General features: G+C 38.1%; 1 long non-coding RNA gene across 4 annotated transcripts; it reads left to right on the forward strand.

Moving 5' to 3' along the window:
* The first annotated feature begins 350 nt into the window (after positions 1-350).
* Positions 351-20,043, forward strand: LOC113478731. 4 transcript variants are annotated; one of them, XR_003398126.1, is made up of 5 exons: positions 351-444; positions 13,172-13,282; positions 16,050-16,140; positions 16,213-16,418; positions 19,627-20,043. It is a non-coding gene; the product is annotated as an uncharacterized LOC113478731 (long non-coding RNA). The 4 variants fall into 4 exon arrangements; XR_003398128.1 differs by lacking the exons at positions 13,172-13,282; positions 16,050-16,140 and adding an exon at positions 18,674-18,847 and having other exon boundaries at positions 355-444; positions 16,307-16,418; XR_003398127.1 differs by lacking the exons at positions 13,172-13,282; positions 16,050-16,140 and adding an exon at positions 18,683-18,847 and having other exon boundaries at positions 355-444; positions 16,307-16,418.
* Positions 20,044-20,270: the final 227 nt, after the last annotated feature.

The raw sequence follows: 20,270 nt of genomic DNA on the forward strand, positions 1-20,270 counted from the left end.
TGTTGCATTCGACATGGTCCTTGCCTTCTCAGCTTGCGAGCATCACTCCTTGAGACTCTGTTGTATCTATTCAAATTGACAGAGAAATTCAAAACAAGACCAAAGAAGCAGCACAACTGCTACAGAGCTTCTGGATGACGGATGCTGTCAAATGCCTGTTCTGCCTCAAAGATTATTTCAGTTTTCAAAGAATTGGGGGGAGGGGGGCAGGGAGCGGTTCAGGAAAGTTCAACCCATCCGTTTAATCTTTGCTTTCTGATTTTCATTGTTCATTTCTAAAACAGGCTTTAGATTTAATTTAACGAAGGGTTCAGTTTGGCTAATGAGGATCACTTTGGATTTTGATTTTGCAAGAACAGAGTGAAGACTCGTACAAAGAAAATTCACTGTATAAACATCCTGCCCAAGAAAGGAAGGTTCGCCCTTACTCCATCTGCAGGATCTGTAAGTACAAGAAATTTGTTCTCTTCAAAGATTTAAACTCCCAGGCTTTAGGATGCTGTTGTAGGGTTGGTTGTTTATAGCTTTTACATGAACATATGGTGAGAAGTTTGACTGAAATGCCTCTACAGTCAGTGTATCTTAGCATGTATGAAATATTTTCAATAAAGGAGTTCCTGTATGACCCCATTTATGTGATCCATGTTGCTGCTTTTCACTAATGAAAACAAAACTGATCTGAAATTTGCATGAGTGTGGTGTCTGGGGGTAACAGTCTCATGAAATCAAAATGATGCAGGCTGTCTCTGATTTTGCTAAGATAAATTAGAATTCGGGAGGAGGAATCTTATGGAAAATTAAATATAAAAGCAGTCAGAGTTTATGAAATGTTAAGAACTCCTACTTTTCCTTGGAGATATTTTCTGAGTCAAAGATCTTCACTTCTGTTTATTATCAATGAGGAGTAGTTCAAGAGGCTGCAAACAGACAGCCCAGATTAAAATAAGCCTGAAGGAATCTTGATGTTGTCTCTCAAGTATTGTAACTTTCACAAGGAGAGCCTTTTCCAGGTCAACGTGTCTATAAACCAAAATAGAGTTGATCCATAGATCTACAAATCAGATGCTGCTGGAAAGATAGGAGACATCTTGCAGGTCTTTCGCTTACACTTAGATGGCATCCTAGATAGCTACCATTAGAAGTTTTTCAGCAGAAAAGCTTTCATTTGCAACGTTTCTGCCTACCAAACCCAAATTGATTTAACTCTAAGCCCTGTTGCTAGAGCAGAAAATATATTTAAAGGAGAAATGGTAATAATACAGTAGTTCTGATAACGAAGTTCAGACAAAAAAAGAGCAGCCCCATGGAAGAAAAAACGGTGTGATGAATCACTCCTTTGTTCAAACTGTCCTTTTAATACAAAGCAGAACACAAGTGTTTCAACAAAAATGCTTGAATTGTTGCATTCTCAGCAATGCTTTCTCTTTTCTCTTTTAAACCATCCATAGTCCTTTGTAGCCATATACAGTATGAGACAGAGCAATTTGGAAAAGATTCATCTATCAAGTTTAACAACTTTCTGGTGTAACTTCAGAGAGGTTTATTGCTTATTCATGTGGAAGTGAGTACACCCAACTTGTTTTGCCTGGTTTTGCTACTTTTGCCGGTTTGCAAGGCTGTTCTGGTAGCTGCATATGGCTTCTCAAGTGACATTTGCTGACATTCAGTGGTGTATATTTATCAGTATTCTTCACCTCACTTCTATACGTGTAATCTATTTTATTTTGTTCTTCATAGCAACCTCCTTTTCACTGTCCATGCCCTGAAAATGATAAATGGCAAAGTGGCGTATTTCCCTAGCTGCACTAAAATGTCACTGTGAAAAATCTTTAATGGACTAAGTGTGGCTTTTCAGGTTATAACTTGTCAAGTTACAGAGAAATTCTAGAGTTTCTCCTTAATCCACCATTCTTTGGAACCACACCACTGCAGGCAGAAACTAATTATAAGTTACACCAGTCAGAGTAGGAGAAAAATAAATGAAGTAGAAGCCATTTGATCAAGACTCATTTTATACTTGCTTTCTGTGCTTGTGCCAGTTTACCTGATTTCCTCTGTTTAGGTTAATGCTGAATGTGCCTTACTGTTTATGGATACTGAATACACGTGTGTGCTGAGATCTATGTTATTTTAAAGACTTTGCTTATCGCTGTAGCACTGAATATATTTATACTACTCCTACGTCTGGCGGTGCCAAGAGAAACCCTCCATGCTGGCCAGAGTAATAATACACATTAAGAAAGAGTCTCTGATGGCACCTGGGATTAAAGTGAACACTGACTGAAAATGCATGGGTGAGAGGAAACAGTGCTACTACTTTCTTTTAGATCATGTACCAAAACAGAGTAAGAATGACCGACTTAGACTTTAAGGCAGCCTCAGAAATGCAGTGTACCTGCCCTGGACTCAGGGGTCTAGGAGACTATCCCGCTTTCAGGTTTCTGTTTGGTTTTCAGTAGTCCCCAATCGTCTTTTTGGAAGTAATGCTCAAGCCCACAAAATGTATGTATAAGAGAAAAAGAGTTTTTGAGAACATTCACCCCAAATCTGACTGCAAATGGTACTTTGGAGTCACTTTTCCTTAGTTTTTCCTATCTTTGCGATGAATACTTAGAAGAAATATCTTAGTTCCTTGGAACTAGAGAGCTTTAAATAAAAACCCTGCTTCCCTTTTCTATGATACTATAGCATCATCCTCAGATTTTCCCTCATTTAAGAGCTAGAGAGTGCAAAAGGAATGAAATGCTAGAACTATCAAGTACATATGTTTTGCAGCAAGTGGTGAATGGTGCGTTTTACCTGACAAAGTGTAAGTTTTTTGATGCTGAGGGACAACAGCACCACTTTAGTTCTTCCTCTGAAGTAGGAAGTAGCTGAAACTATTTTTATGTGATTTTTCTGCTGCTTGTGTGTAAGTGGTGTTTTCTTTATCAGTGAGGACAACAGGTTGTAAATCTTGAAGTGCCATGCAGCATAAAATACGTACTTGACTTCTTATCAAGAGCCAGGGTGCAAGTGCTTTAAGGTAGAATATGCTTTCCTCTTCTCCCATTCTCTATACCAACTTCCACCTTATTACAAACATGCTATTACAAGGCCTATGCATTCTTATAACCATACCAATTCCACAGGGCCCACATTTCACTCTTAGGATTTAAGTGTTCAGATACTCCATGATGATTTCCTGCAAGGATGTGACTTTAAATCACTATGCCTACAATATATATCCATTGGGGAAAAACCTCTTTTCTGACTAACCTTAAAATCGTGTCTGTCTTAGGAAAAAGTGAGTTGTGAGTTCATTGGATTTCCTAATAAACATTTTCAATGCTTATTTACTGTGTAGGCATAGATCACCCAGTGCTTTGCACTGGAGCAGAGTTCAGATCTCACTTTGTTTCCAAGGGAAAAGAAACCTCCTCTACTAGAATAGCTGATACCAATAGTGGGAGGAAGGTTTTTGTATGCTAAAAAGGACTTGTGTCTGCAAGCTTTTTTCCTGCTAGTGAAAACAGTTGATCTAGGAGAAAATACTACTTCTTCCTGCAGTTCTCATTTTATCCTTAGACCATACTACTACAACAGCAGTAGTGTTACCATACTTTGTCTGTCCTGGAAGTGCGAGCAAAACAAACTTGTAATGCTTTGGAGATGAATTCTTATCCTGCTTTAGGCCTTCACACTGCTATTTATCTGCAGTTGGTGCTCCCCTGGAAGTCAGTTGTGCTTGGACTGACAACTTTATAGGCTTTCCCATAACACTGTCCCTAGAGGACAAAGACTTTTCTCCAGTTCACTACCTGTCATAGTGAAAGCCAGATGAGTATGTTCTGCTACCACAACACTGGAGCATTTGAGGAGCTCTAAACAGCCTTGGGGTCCTCTACTGCTTTCAAGACGTTTTCTCCCCAGTAAGAAGAGTGTGAATTCAGTAGCTGACTGTGGTCAGAACATGGCTCTGAGTTTAGCTTGTAATGTCCTGGTGCTGCAGCAGCCTTCAGAAAAGTAGCTGTCTGCTCCACAGATGTGAGGCCAGTGCAACCTGCACTTTGTTTTTCTTCAGAGACACTGGCTGAAAGATCTCGTGGTCTGAGGATGCAAATCACCACCAAGCCTTCCTGCAAAAGCTGCCAATCTAGTACCGATTTTGTAGCATGGCATTGCAAGGACCTCAGGTTTTCACATCTATTTATGTAGTTTGACTATTCACGGCCTTTCAAATACATCTGTCTTCTGAGTGCCCAAATGCCACAGGGGATGGTTTGGCTTTGTGAAAAGACATGGAAAAAATGGAAATAAAGCAGCTTCCCTAAAGGCTTATTTATAAGATACACTGCTGCTTGTGACCTGTTAACCATGGAGGAGATAATTTATCCTGGTGTTTGACATATATGAAGATACCACCCCTGTTCTTTGCCAGCATCAAAAGGCAAGATGCATTCAGAGATCTACAGCCCAAGATCCATGCAGAGATTATCAACTGCTCCAGATTAAACACATCTGGCATCACTGGGACCAAACTGGATATTGTATTACCCTTTTTTTCATCCTTTTTATTCTTGCATGCATATACAATAGTTCACTTGAAAAACAAAACACTGAAATAAAAACAGCACATATTTTTCCCGCTGAAGTGGTCTACCTGATAATAAAATTCAAGTACTTCTTTCTGAAAGACATTTTAGAAAGGATCAAAGTTACAATAGGAGAAGAAAGATTCACTCTGGCCTTTTCAAGAGCACTTGGCTGGCACCTAATTTTACTACATTTTGGTGGGAACAGAGCTAAGACATTGTCACAGTCCAGAGCAATTTCACTCATAAGCATGGGTAGATTTCCTGGTGAATATTTAAGGGTGTTGCTGCCCCTCTCCTGCGTCCTTGCTAGATTACAGGCTAAATTGTGGCCAGGTCTCTGCTCTGCTTCCTACAAACATTATAGGTGCAATCGTCTCTGTGTAAATCCTTTTGTGGATCTGGGCCCGAGTGTTTTTGAAAATCCCACCCACATGGGACACCCGTAGGTCAAATGAGAAATTACATAAGCTATTAACTAAAGCTATAGTTTATAAAAAGTTACCCACAAGAAAGGTACACAGGTTAGTGCTGCTCCAGGGCATCCTTAAATCACACTTCAGTAAGTTATAAAGTTATCTTTGGAGAGCAATCATACCAAGTTGTCAGCCCTATAAGGATAGATTTATGTGTCTCTGACATGTCAGTTGTCATCTTTGCCACTTCGTTGCGGCTATGATATTTCAGCAGGAGGTAACCACTGCTATTCCCCTGCTTGAAAATCCACAGAACTTTCCTCTGTAAACATTTCTTACCCTGTGTATTTCCCCATCACAGGGCTGCACCTCTGAATTCATCTATGTGTTTGCTTAACTCTCACTCACAGGTCACTGCTTGTTTGTCTCAAATTTTTCTCTTTTTAATCTCAATTTATGTAGCAGAAGGTTCACAGGCAAATCTTTTACCCACAAAAGACTCCATAGTTCATTGTTTTTTTACTGGCCATGTCATTTAAAAGGAGACAATTAGTTTTGTTTCTGAGAAAGTAATACAGATCATCATCCTGCACTGGAAAAGAGAAGCAGCCCAATCTAGTGGTTTTGTTACTAGTCCGTACTGTCAATGCAATATTTTTTCGAGATTTCTTCCAGAGTTTGACTAATTTCTCCATATATTCTCTTGGAATATTGTTCTGCAAGTTGGCAAAATTATTTGTTCTGGGTGCGTCTAAAGTAAACAATTAGAGAATGGAAACTTATGGAGCGTGCTCAAGCAAAATTAGCTCCTAGAGAAAGAGGCCTTAATTTTCCTGAAAGATGAGCACAGTGGCATTGCCAATGCCAGGCATCAGACCCTGTCCTGATTTCTGTTACACCAGAGCCTGAACCCCAGGTTCACAGCCCTGCACACAGATTTGGCATTTGCTAGACAGAGGCTAGAGAGAGAATAGTGCGTGATCCCATAAAAATCTTTAGCTTAAGCGAAACGATATTCACGATAGTCTTAACTTTTGAACAAAAAGCCCCCTGGAGACATGTTTACAGAGTTGCTGTTTCAGCAAACGATACTTTGCATATTCTTTGGAGATGCCACATTGGTAGTGCAATCATACTCAGATGCAAAGTAACCACGTGAATGGAACATGACTCAACTGGCTCTCTGGGTTAGAAACACAGGCTATTTTAGACTGCCAGTCAGTACGAGAAGCTGAAGTTGGGCTAGGAAGGGGAGAAAACGCATCTTCACTTCAGCACTGCCATTTTGATATTGCTCCAGTGTTCTACACAGTTAGCAATTTATGCTGGCATATAGTGGAGATTTGCTTCATAACAACAAATCTTTTTTTATAAAAACAAACTCTTTCTAGAGTGTTTTTCTCTTCAGAGTGTTCCACCAAAGTTAATTCTCAGAAGATACTAAGGAAATATTCTAAAAGCTGTAATGATATAACTTTTGGCAATTCCTGGTTATTTCCTTGCTCTTATTATGGCACTTCAAAACTTACTAAAGCATTATACCACTTTACCCCTAATTCCATGCTTTAATTTCCTGTCATCTCCACTAAACTTTGTTACTATTTCTTTTGATTTACTGATACAATTATTCTCTTTGCCCACACCCACCTACTGCCATCTCCTTCCTCATGCTGGGGACAACTTGTTTTTACTAATCTCTAGAAGGTCTTTCTGTTTTGCTTTGGAATTATTTTAAAAAATTAATTATCTTTCTTTTTGTCATTAACCCTCCTCAAATATTTGGTCATGATTTATTCTGAAGTTGTCTGTCTGCTTCAGACTGTAAGTATTTTATGAGGTAATATATGTCTGATCTTACTGTTAACAGTTCGCAGGGTTCAGAGCAGAACTGAGTGAGACCAAGTAGACTCACCCATGAAACTTTCCAGGATTTCACTGATGCTCCAGTTCTTTCCTGTAGCAAATCCAAGTGCTTTTAGAAGGGTTGTTTTTATAAAAACAAATAAGCAAACATGTACAGCATGTGATCTCCGGTAGCATACTCAGGTTTGAATTCCTGACCTGCTGTCTCTCTAACTACAGATGACTGTGCCAATTCATCCACAGCCTGATAGTTATCCTAGGGCAAGATGCACTCCACAGCTCCTGCTAGAGATGATTTACTTCCTATAATAATGTATTTTTCCGAGTTATTATCTGAATTTGGATCTTCACGTGTTGGGTGAGCATCCCCACAACTGCAGAACTGCACTGAAACTGAGCTGCATTTTCTAATGAAAATTCATTTCATTGAAAAATTCCCAATCAGCTCTAATTTGGAAGCTCCAGCTGAGCTCCCACTGTGAGACACAAATCGTAAGAGACAGATCTTGCTGTGAAGGGCTGCTGGGTTGGAGAGATGAAGGCTGAGAAGAAAAGCACAATAGAAAGGTATAATGGCTTCCTCAGAATCATGCAATGGGTCAGTGGCAGTTTTAGGTCTTCCTAGTGCCAACTACAGCCCATGCTACCTCTCACGTCCCAAGCTTACAGACAGGCTATGCTTTCCCCTGGCCATCTTTTCATTAACTAGATTATTCTTGCATGTAGGTTAATGCATGGGTGCACAAATTCAGCAGTTTTGAACCTTGCTGCTTAAGGGGCATCATGTACATATATGGCACCATCAAAAACTTTGAGGCAACAGATAACAAGGATGTCATGGTAAAATGCTAAAAAGGCTGAACCTGGTGCACCAGAGCAGGCAATGGGACAAGGAAAATCAAATATTGTTCAAACTAAAGCGTGTCGGCTGCTCTGAGCAAGGTAAGAAATATCACTCATGTTTCACAGTTCAGAAAATCTGGCATAAATTGATGCCAGATGTATAAATTGAGCCTGTACAGGTTGTTAAGCCGTTGTCATGGTTTGAATATGATCTTACCTAAAATGAAACTTTTTCCTTCAGAAAAGTCTCCCTCTTTGAGAATTTTTATTCTAAGAGCAATTTTTAAATTTTTCTTCTGGTTTTATATGGATCAGTGGGAACAGATTAGAGATAACTTGTTTATAAATAGCGTAACAGTGTATTTTGTAAATTTTTCCCAAGAGCTTTCTGAAACTAAAATTTCTCTTTGAGGACAGCTGGTCCATGCCCCTAAGGAAAAAGATGCTTCTGGCAAGGCTGAGGTTAATTATTTTAGTTTAAAGTTTTTGTGGGAATAGAATTTTAGTTCTGCAGAAATCTCAGTGTCTCCATTGTTTTAAAAAAGCAAAGATACTTAAATAAGGCTTTACATTTTATTACCCCAAAACACATTTAATTTTGTTTGACTAGATTATGTCAGTATGTTAATAAAATAATTGTTATTCCAAACATGCTTGATGAACTTGAATAGCAAAGTGAAGTTTATATATTTAATCAAATCTATTCTGTAATTCTAGTGGAAGATGCAGAAGTGTTTTCCATCAATATTTCTTTGACTTTTGAAATTAATATACACTGCCCAAGTTCTCATTCTTGTGGATCCATTTTCTATCCATATCCACGCAATTGAATTTCTTTGTATGAATGTTTACAAAGGTTGAAAATGTAAAAAAAAAATTCCCACAAGGTTGCATGAGCAACTCTTCTTGCTGGAAGTGCTTTTACAGATATCTGATCAAGGGGAGGAAAAATCTTGCAGCTTTTCAAGCCACAAGTTGGAAGGTGGGTCATAAGACCAGTTGTAATTTCCAGAACCATATACTACTTTTTCAGGAATATTTGGATGCATTATAAAAAGGCTGCCATTTCTCATTTTTGCCTCTCATGTAATACTTGGTCCTTCCTTCTGCATGAGGTCATGACTTAAAGCTTGTCTAGTTCCTTCAGAGAGTTTCAAAAGGAAAAAAAAAATTATAAAAAGCCCCTCCATAGTGCTATATGGTTTGAAAACCAGATAGAGAACTGTGAGGTGAGAACTGTCCGTGGATCGGCATTGCGCAGGGACAGGAAAGCAGCAGGATGGCGTGCTATGAACGGGAGTGGGAGCTTTGGGGAGCAGTGGAGATGTTGAGGAGACACTTGAAGAGACAACTCAGGGGTGGAATATGAAATGTAAGGAGCTGAGGAAGAACTAACCGGAGTACACAGGAGCAGAACAGGCAATTTCAAAGAGCCTGTAAGACCAAGAGGAGAGTTAAGGGATCCTGAGAGTCTTCTTGCTGCTGTTAACCCAGCTGCTTCTTTGGATAATGTTCTGGGAAGATGCCAGAAGAGAATTTGCAGAATGTGGTTTGTATTCTTTCTATATATTTGCCATTAAACTCTGTACATTTTCTTTAAGCGTCTTTCTGCAGTAGTTACTGCTCAGGGACCTGGCCAGGACAGAGCAATTGTAGATGGGTTTTTGGTGTGTAGTGTGGCTGGCAGAGAGGAGGTGAGCTCAAGTGCATTGTGTTTGCAATTTGTATCAGGAGTGACCCTGAGCCTCTTGGAAGACTTTCTGTCCTCAGGGAACATGGATAAGAGTGGAGTCCGAGAGGTAAGTTTGAAGAAAAGATGAAAATATGAATACTTTTATTTATTGGTTGACATTTTTTAGAGCTTCTGCTAAATATTATGGGTTTATTATTGATAATAGTAGAAAAACAAGTAGAAAAGAAAACATAAAGACACCTGAGAGTAACACTGTTGTTATATATTTCCTCAGATTATTTTAGTTGGAAATCTCATTTGAGAAAAATTTTTTTTTTTTTTTTTTTTTCTTCAGTGGTGTGGCTTCTGTTAGGTTATTATAGAAATAGGGTTATGATGTTATTACTGTTGACAAACCTCTCTTGTAAAATAGAATCCAACACTCCCACCATATTTAAAAATGCTGTAAAACTGCTGATCAAATGATATTATTCTTGCTATGAGACAATGAGTTTCAAATCAGTTTATTTAATATGGAAATTGCCTTTCTTAATATATTTATTTTCAGACTCCACAGTGTATTCAGAGTCTTTTGGGTAGCTTCTCTGTTCTGAAAACTCCATGGGCAAATTTGCATGGATATTTTTTTTTTTCTCATGGGAAAGTGGAAGTTGAACAAAATCTGTTCTTTCAACTGAGCTGCAAAGCAACAGTGTAGAGCCAGAGCTGGTAGTCCTTGTGCTGTAAATCCACATCAATTCAACTAAAACCAAACACTTATGAATACTAAATTCACACTAGCATAGCTGGGAGTAGAAATGGGCCTTTCTTTTTGAACCTTTGCAGTCGGAACTAAAAAAAAAAGTAGCAGGGTTTAACCTTTAAACTTTTAACTGACCTTTGAACAGTATTTGGGATTATATCTGCCCTTGTTAATCTGAAGCCACTTTCAAACATAACTGACATTCCTGGGTTTTTTAAAGTATACCTCACATACATTATAGAATGGGTTAACAATTAAAAAGTTTTGCTCCTGTTCATTATGTCTTTATCACCTTTTTAAGTGAGGTTCATCTTTGCAAACAATTTTTTATAGTTGGCAGCCATGCAAGCAATGCACTGTGTCAAAGTGCATTACTTAGGTGATGGTCAGATGCAGATCTAAACTCTTGGAGACGCAAACCCAGGCATTGATCAGTACACTAAATTTTGCAGAAGTTCTATATTAATGTAAAGCTCTATGAGGACCAGATATTTTAATACCACTTTCTAGCACAGGTGAATAGAAAATCTTCCACCAACACCTAATCAGACCATTTTTATTTCTTCAGCTTTTCTTTCTGTTGTGTTATTTACATCACTGCTTTGCATGCACTTTCTCCTCACATACTTTTCCCATACATATCTTCACTTTGTTCTATTAAGTCCAAATTACGAATGCAAATAACATAAAATGAAGCAACAGCTTCTCTCGGACAATGTTTCACTATGTTTATACTGGAAAGAGTTTAATTAACACTAGAAATATCTACAGCTTTGTATAAATAAAGTAGTCTAAAATTGATGATTGAATTTTCCCCTTTTAGTTCACACAATTATTGCAAAATGTCTTGCTGTTCACATGGAAATTTGTATGTCTATCCTTAGTGGAAAAATGTTATGGACACAGCACAAGTTCAAGAGTTTATATATGGTTAAGAATTAACTGCTATACCATACTCTATGTTCATCATCTGGATCAGGAATTCTGCTGGAGTCTAACAGCAACACAGACACCCATGCATCATCCCTTACATTCAAACTGTTCTTCTGGCACAGAAATACTGGGCTTAGAAATAGTCAAAATTTCAAACAAATAATTTTGCATTGAAATATGAAATGCTGAAAATTACTGATACAACCTAGCACAGCAGAAGCGTTCAGGCTGAGTCAGTGTGAGAAACACCATTGTAGCTTTAGAAAACTAAATGTCTGGGATTTGTTTTCCTGCACAGTCTTACAAGGACCTGACATTGTAAAGACATTGATTGTCATAGGCTTTGAAAGAAATAGAGAATTTATAAGCCAAGAGCAGACACTGAAAGGTCTTGTGATGCAGCTGGTGAAAAACATCTGTATTTTATGTTAGATATTTATTTATTGAACAATTTGGAACGTACTATATTTTTTTTTAACATCTCATCTCTTGTCGTTACATTTTAGAGAATGATTAAATCTCCGGAGAGGGGTTAGATCTGTAAAAATTATCAGTTGTTAAGACAGGGTATTCAGTGAATAAATGAATTATTGTGCCGAAGTCCTTTATTGAATATTCCTGTGGCACTGCTTTAGTTAAGTATTGAGAACACAAGCGTTTAACAATATTATTTTAAATTCAAAATGCCTTGAAAGGACTGAGATTGAATTTGCAAATGTAATCAAGAATAAAACATGTGCCTTGGATTACATGTCACTTTTTGGGATGTTTTGACAGAACACATTTAGAAAATACGTTCCTGTGACTGAAATGATTAAAATAGATTTCAGTTATCTATGACTTAAAACAGAGCCAGTCCAGTTCTTGGTTGTTCTCTACATTACAGTAAGCATCAGCTGACATGTTCAGTTCTATATCAGTGTGGAGGCCAACTGCTTAAGACTGAAGTGCCATTGTGTTACTTGTGTGAGCAGCAAGAGAACATAGTAATGTATAAATTGTAGAATGGTCAGAAGTGAGAAAATAACCTAACTTCTTTCTCATTTCTAAAGACAATGTGTGCAGCTATTTCAGACAGTCCTTGTGTGATGGTACCAACATCTTCAAAGCTTCAATTCTTTTATCTCCTCTCAGGGGTACCAAAATCACACCAGATTTTCAATATATGTTCAGATAGGCACATTCAGAAAAGTACTGCGTACATACTCAAATCCATTTGATAATCTGTCCTCTCTGCTACTAAAACACTGTTACCAAAATAACAAATATAAGGATACACAGGAAGTTATTTTTCTCTGTATCTAGGAACAAAAAGTACTTATTCAAGAAATTAATATGAATTAGGACCACAGAGCACTGTTCCCAAAGAGTGGCCATGTCCATAATCGAAAATATGCACCAAAAATGTAGTTTTAAATCTACTTTTATTACATTTATTGTTGTTACAGATTTTCAGTATTGAATTTTAGCACTAAATGTAGTGTTACATCTAAAAAATGAGGTTTTAATCCAAGTAGAGAAATTGTCACTGAGTTATGCTCAAATTTGCTACTGATGCTTGTGAGACTTGCAGATATCCTAGAATGGTAGTGTTGGGTTTACTAACCGAATGCCATACTTAAACTTATCCAGGAGGGCAGGTAAAACTGCCTGTTAATAGTAACTTCCACAGAAGAGTATGGTTAGTTCACTGATCAAATCACCTCCCTATCCATCTAGGCCATGCAAATACCAGAAACTAAAAATTACCTTTTGCAACACACCTGTTCATAGTGCACAGTGGGAGGATTGCAAAGATAACGAGAGACAATGATAGAGCATCCATCAAAAACATGTTGTTTCATGCTCTGTGACACATTTGGTGTAACAGAAATGGGACAGAGAGAGAGAATTTGGTTGTTGTGATTATGAAATTCAGAACCTGGTTATATAGCCTGATGATGACATGGACCTTTGTTGTGACTTGGCAGTGAATATGTATTCACCCTCTTAATTAATAATTATGGATGGGTTAATATTACTTGAAGTTGCACCCTATCTGAGAAGAAAATGAGTACTGACACGTCAAGTGCTCAGCTAAAAGGTGTTTTGATTTCTCTCTCCTTAGATCTGTTATTATTTTAGCATTGTCAGATTAAACAGTAAGATGGCCAAAGGCAGGTTCTCCTTCCCACAGCATTCTGGGACTGGTACAGCTGCCTAAGATGACTGACAAGAGGTAAGGTAAGGTTGGAAACGCACTAAGACAACCCCAGCACCAGATAACCAATACCTATCACTCCTGCTCAAATCCTTCTGCTTTCCATGGATTATTCCCACATTCACTAGGGGACAGAGAGCAAGAGCAGCCCCACTGCTTAGGCCATTGATTAAGGCACTTATGGGACCCATGCAACCGAAAGCTTCATGTGGAAAAAGAAATTAGAGGCCAAAACACTCATATGCCTGGGAAAACGCACTGATGCTGTGCAGACGGGTACACCAGGGTGAAGAGCACCCTCACTAAATTTTGTCAGCAAGCAACACCCTTCAGCACTTTTATGTTGGCCCTGATCTGAGAAGTGTGGCCTGTGTATAATGTTTCGGAGGCAGCCCCTTGGGTGAGGCAGACATACCCTTGTCCTCTGCGTAGGTCATGGCAGGAGGGAGGTGTGAGAAAGGGAGAGGGCAAGGAGAAGTGCTGCCCTGCCCTGGCAGGCAGGTGGTCTTCCCAGTCTGGACTGTGGCAAGTACCTGGGAATATTAAGGCTGGAAACTGAGGATCTTTAACCTGCTTAAGCCTCTGGTGTACCTACGCCTTTATGTCCACTTCTGCAGAGATGAAGAACATCAGATTTGCTGTTCAAAAGACAGATTCCAATAATGCTGAGGTTTGGTAACAAGTTCCTCTCTTTTCCTATTCTCTTCTGAAAAAGAATAAAAAAAGGGAAAGCAAGAAAAATTCCACATTGATATAAGACTTGGCTTCATCCGCTTAGAAACATTAAAACCCAAGTACATTCCAGGAAAACGGTTTCAGGAGACAGTATTCAATATACGAAAAGCTACACAAATAAACTTCAAACATGAAAGTACCAGATCTTAAAGCTTGAAATTTAAAACTGCAAAGTGCACAGAAGTAAAACCCTTATGGAGATGCTAAAATGTCTAATTCATTATTATTTCAAAGAAGATTAAAAAATAATTTCTTAACATTAAAGTGCAATCAAGCACTGAAGAAATTATTTAAACTTTCCATAGGAAAAAAGCACACTCTAAAATGCTGCAAGGGTATTGATGGCTATTAAATATTTACTTTTCTCTCTAGCTCACACTAGAAAGAGTAATTTGTATTTGGCAGAAACTGGCTGCAATTACATTAGTCAATCCAAAAGCCCAACTTGCTCATACAAAATGCAAACAAATTAGTTAAAATGGTCTAATTAGCAGACTGTAAAAATGCAAAGCAAGGCTGGCATAAAAATGTGCACTAGACAAGTATACTTTTACAAAATAAACAGAAAGGCAAATATGAAACAGTCTAATAAATCCTAACTAAAGGATCGTCATGTAAACCCAAATATTTAGAGATTGCATACTTTAAAGAAAAGTTTCTATGGACTCTTAAATATTTTCTTGCGACTCACATTCAGTTGTAAATACATGTTTAATACCACAGCTGAAGTTCTACTGGAATTTCAGTTCAGTGCTGTGGAGCCATGTGAAGCCATGTTATATATTCATTTTATGTGGGTATATACACAAACATAACTCCTAGTCAAGTTAATCAAAGTGCAAGGCAGCTTTGGAGAGTGCAAAGAACATAGAGTGTGGCCTATGGAAGGCAGGTTGAGCCATTTCTTCACACGTTGTGTCATTTTTGGTTTCCACAATTAAGATAAATAACTGGAAGCATATGGAAATGTGGAAACAGTTAAGGTAAAAGATGATGCACTTTTATTCTTATGGGAAGTATAAACTGTGAGCTTTGTCTATAAGGACTCAGCTTACTGGTTAAAAAGAATCACTACAATAATTGTATTATTGTTGTCATTAATATATTAGACCAAAAAGGGCTTTAGTATGTCTTGCTTCATAACATTGCTGCACTTTCTTAATCTGTGGGTTTTTAACTCCCTAGTTTATATACTATAGATTATGATTGGTAAACTATCATATAAAGGAAGCTATTGTGAGGTGATGATCTGAATTTGTCTCCATATCCTTCTCACCTTACCACATGTTCTTCTGTCCTTCAAAATGTCTAATTGTACGAAGCCACATTCTTTCTGCTTGCCACCTGACAGATGGCAGAAGGTGGGTGGCTTTGGCAAAATTAATTAGAGACGCATTGAAGAAACAATAACCATGAACACCCTCCGGCAAAGATATGATGTTATTTGGCATAAAGAACCTTTGTGTGAAAGCATTGCAGCAGCAGAAATATCCTGACTACACTGAAGAAGAGGTCACCCAATAGAAAACAATCCTTGGCAAAAGGAGAGCAGCATGGTCACAAGGTGTGGTCATTATCGCCATTACCACTTCTAACATATAACAGCTGACTCACTCAGTTATTTTCACTGAAATAGTTGATTGCAGCACCTTCACTCCCCCATGCTGTCCCCAGTTCTGCAGAATGCCTCACTGTGCCAAATATGTTCAGTCCACCACTCTTTCTCACAGTGAGAGTATTTATTTGGTGGAATAATATCTCACCCTACAAATATCCCTGTTGGTTTCAGTGCCATTGAAGGAGTAAGATATTTGTGAATGTAAGAGCAAAGTCTGGTGGAGATAGATGAAAAGTAAGGATTCTTTCATTGTGAAGATTAAAGAACAATGTCCTGTTCTTGGTTATTTGACTTAGTGCTTGACAAATGGCTTCAAGAATGGTAAAAGTAACAAGCCACATCACAGAAGGTATCTTTTCCACTTTCTCACCCATCACTACATATTCCAATCTCACAAAATTTTCCACATACTGGGAATCTTGAATCCCACAGAGCTCCCTGGATAACCAAGGATGTTGCATATATGAGGAAGAAAAGGAATGGCTGGCATCAAAAAGGGCGGCTAAAAGAATCAAGACTTGAGGTATGAGGAAAGAAGTCCCACCATGTGGGAAGGAAGTTATACTACAGTGTCCCAACATGTGTTTCTCCACAGGTGTCATCAGTGACAGAAGGGAGATAGGATGGCTGCTCCATCTCTGCTATGATCATGCTAACATCTAAGTACTGTGGTTGCTCCCTCTTTTTAGGAGTCATGGAACTGAAGAGCTAGATTCAACACAGCTCTCCAAGCTGGTGACTGCAATGCTCGGTGTCCTGTTTTGCTGTTGTTGCCTCTACTGGCATCTGCAGCAAGCCCAGGTGAGTTAATCAACTTCCTGTCTGGCACACTTGTTTGTTCATTCTTCTCCATATGTGCTGGCAGCTCTGCTGTCCTCTAGTCACCAAATATTAGGAAATGTGTAGTTAGCCGAATTTTTACATAGCTCTGAGAGCTATTGCTTGGATGCAATTCACCAGAAGCAGATGAGCTAGGAGGAGTATGATTCAGCCTGGTGCACCTCAACTGATTTGGGCAAATCTCTCCATCTTATCCTGAAGTCCAAATCACCTTCTTGAACAGCCCAAGAGGAGACATGGCATATTCCCTACCACCTAACTCTGCTGGGAATAGCAGCACAGTGTCTGTCTGTAAACCAGCCTCATACATAAATCAGCCTGCTTTCACATGAAACTTGACTCCAGCTCTACTTACTCCAGTGGAGAGACTTCCACTCAGTTCAGTGACTTTGGCTCATGCACAGATTGTATCTTATTGCCTCCATTTTTAGTGGAAGAGGGATGGATAGGGTAAGGAGAGAAGTGATGAACACATATGCAGTTATTCGAGCTCTAATAAGCCTGCATAAAGAGATGTGAGTAGTGAGGAAAGGGTTGAGCCTGCAGGAAAGCTGAACGGAAGAAGATGTTGGATTGGAAAGTGGATGGATGAGGAAGTGAACACAAGACAGCGAGGGAAAGTGGTAGAGACAGAAAATGGAAGCAAAAAAGGCATAAGAAATATATCTAGAAGTAATGTGGAAAGAAAAACAGAAGGCAAATGGCAAGGATGGCTAATTACATATTTCATTGCCTGAAATAGTGTTTGTAGTACAATATGACAGCAAAATCAGGCTTGATTTCATAGATAGACATGGCATGTTCACCACTGGGAAAAGCATGAGGGAAACAAGGAAGAAAGAATAAATGGTGAGTTTTCTCAAGGAAAGGAAGTTACTGCTGGAGACCCACAGGAATCTGGGCTGAGAACTGTATTAACACTGAATTACTCAAGATAGAAAAACTAAAGCTTATGCAAAGAATTAAAAAAGCCCCTCTTGATACTGACTGTTTGGATAATAAAACAGAAGACAATAAATTCTAGTTCAATAATGACAATGCATGTAGGGAAAACAAATACATCTACATTGCAATGAGCACTAAATTACCTATTACATCTCAGGAAACACACCTTGGAGAGCCTGATAAAGATGTCAGCCCAGTGCTCAGCAGCAGCTAAAACAATTAAGAATTGTTAGGAAAATACTAAAGAACAAATCAGAAACTACTCTGCTGATACATAGCCTGTGGTGTACAGTCACCTCATCTCAGAAACAATATAGGTAAACCTAGAAAAATACACTGAAAAGCAGAAAGAATGGTCAGCCGCATTGAATAGCTTCTGAATGAGGACTGTATAAATGGAATAAGATTTCTGTGTGGACAAGAAATGACCGAGGGCTAATGTAGGGTGTTATTTCTTCAGAAGACACAGAGATGGTAAATAGGAAAGATTAATAATTATTTATCACAGCACAGGAACAAGTGGTACACAAGAAATTACTGGAGAACAATCCAAATGAGAGTATTTTTTCACAGACTGGGTAGCTGAAGTGTGAGGCTTATTGACGCAACATATTGCAAAGGCTTAAAGACAGGTAAACTCAGAAGATACACAGTAAATTCATGGAAGGCAAGCCCTGCCACAGGTGTTAAATGCAGCGGTCATATGCAATATCTGGGTGTATAATAGCAGCAAGTGATGAACCGCTGTATAGTTGCTCTGGTTTTCTAGAGACAGAATATGGGAAACTGTTTTTTGGTTTGATCCAATCTGAATAGTCTTTTTGATAGTCTTATGAGATAGACCTAGAAGAGAAAGTGCAGTGCTTTTATGTTTGTGGGGGATACAGAGTAGCTTTAAGGGATCTGGACTAAGTAGGATGCTGTGGGGAAAAAAGCTTGATTTTTATTTTTCTTGAAGAGAAGGCAGCCGCTTTACCATCGTCTCTGATGTAGCACAGGGAACCTGCTGTACCAGACCAGTCGCACGTAATTTCATGTCCTACTTTCAAAAGTCCTCTTTCCTTTGTTGGTTTCATTAAAGTTACACTACTTAGAAAAAAGTTCAGTATAAAATTACATAGATATATACAGGATGGTTAAAAAACCCTCTTGTTCTCTAACTCAAACACAACATTTTTTCCTTCACTACTGTGTGCATCAAGCAGATCTAGAGTTTGTGAAGTGAGCATAATTTATTCCAGACTCATGCTGGAATAATTTATGTTCTTGAGCCTTTGCAGATGGATAGTCACTAGAGAGCTGTCTGCCTACAGGAGTTTTTACACGTATTTCATCTAAATCAACGCTCCAAATGCAACATCGAAGATGCAGTGAGTTTGTGTGGATTTGTAGCACTCCCTGGAGGACTCTATGTCTAAAAACCAATAAACATTTCACAGTTCTCAGTAAGTGAAGATTTTCATCATTTTTGATGCATGCAATATTGACTGGGTTTCTCATTTTAATTTCAGTATTATTCCACAGTTAATAAGTAATTGGAGAATAACTTCTTGCAAGTGAAGGCTAAAAGTGAAAATTAATCTTTCTATACTTAGCTGCTGCTGTTTATTTATTATAAAACAATGCAGCAAACCAGAATATTCATTTATAAACAAAATTCATTTCATATTGATTGAAAACTACAGCAAGATCTTGGTATTTTATGATCAAAACAAGTAAAAAGAAGACATAAAGGAACAGTTATTTTATTTCTGTATATATGTTTTTTGTGTTTGTTCACCTGGTATGAGTGTCACAGGTTCAGCTGAAAATAGTTAATTCTTCGTAAAAATTGTTACACCCTGTAAACCTATGGGCAGATTAAAATTCCTGATTATTACACTGAAGTCAGTTTATATAAAGGAATGACTGAATATGGGGTCAAGATCTCTAATTTATTCTTTAATCAGCAAGATGATGTTTCTAGAATGAAATGACCACAAAATATGTTTGAAAGGCTGGTCAGAATCCATCACTGCAGATGCAGAACTGCAAACATACTGATGGTGTGTGTGGCCAGTGTTTACATAGGTCTATGAATTATAAATAGTCTAGATAAATAACCATAGTTAGACCTATGCAAACAAATGAGCAAATAAATCAAGGCCTTCTGCTCATGCATAGATACCAAATGCAGCGCTTCTACATGGTTTTTTTTCTTTGTTTTGTTTGTTTGTTTAAATAGGAGACAGCAGACACAAATTTAATCAACCAAAAATTTTGAAGTTAGTAAGAAGTGTTTTGGAGAAAGATCATAAAGTGGATCAAACCCTCTATCAGAGATTTGGTACTGACAGTCACCAGGGCCAAGCAGGTTGCATCTCGCATAAGTACACTGCCATGCAGACTGCGTCAATTCACTTCTGCAGCTGGCATAAAGCAGCAGCCTAGTCTGGACAGAAGATCATGTGGGACTACTAACATACAGTGTTGGAAGTAAAGGTATTCAAGAGCAAAAATGAAAAGGTCTATGTTGATTTTTTTTTTTTTTTGCTCATTGGAATTCAATTTTTTACTTTATATCAAATTAAATGTGTGGTTAGAAGCCATTCTCTTATATTGATATTGTTATGTTTGATGCATTAAGAAGGAGAAGATGACAAGTATTAAGTGCTCTTTTTTTTTTTTTTTTTTTTTTTTTTTTTTTTTTTTTTGTCTGTGTGATTGCCTGTGTAAACAGGATTTCATATGAAAAGAGGAAATACAAGGATTACATGTCAAGTGCCTTCTTCCTTGTGTTACCCTGTCCAGAATTACTACTGGTTCTATGCTAACAGGTTAGTTGTGAAATGGTTATTTCAATATCTGGATAAGTGAAATGCACTTATT

This window comes from Athene cunicularia (genome assembly GCF_003259725.1).
Source record: "Athene cunicularia isolate RWA chromosome 3 unlocalized genomic scaffold, athCun1 chr3_part1, whole genome shotgun sequence".
Taxonomy (NCBI): Eukaryota; Metazoa; Chordata; class Aves; order Strigiformes; family Strigidae; genus Athene; species Athene cunicularia.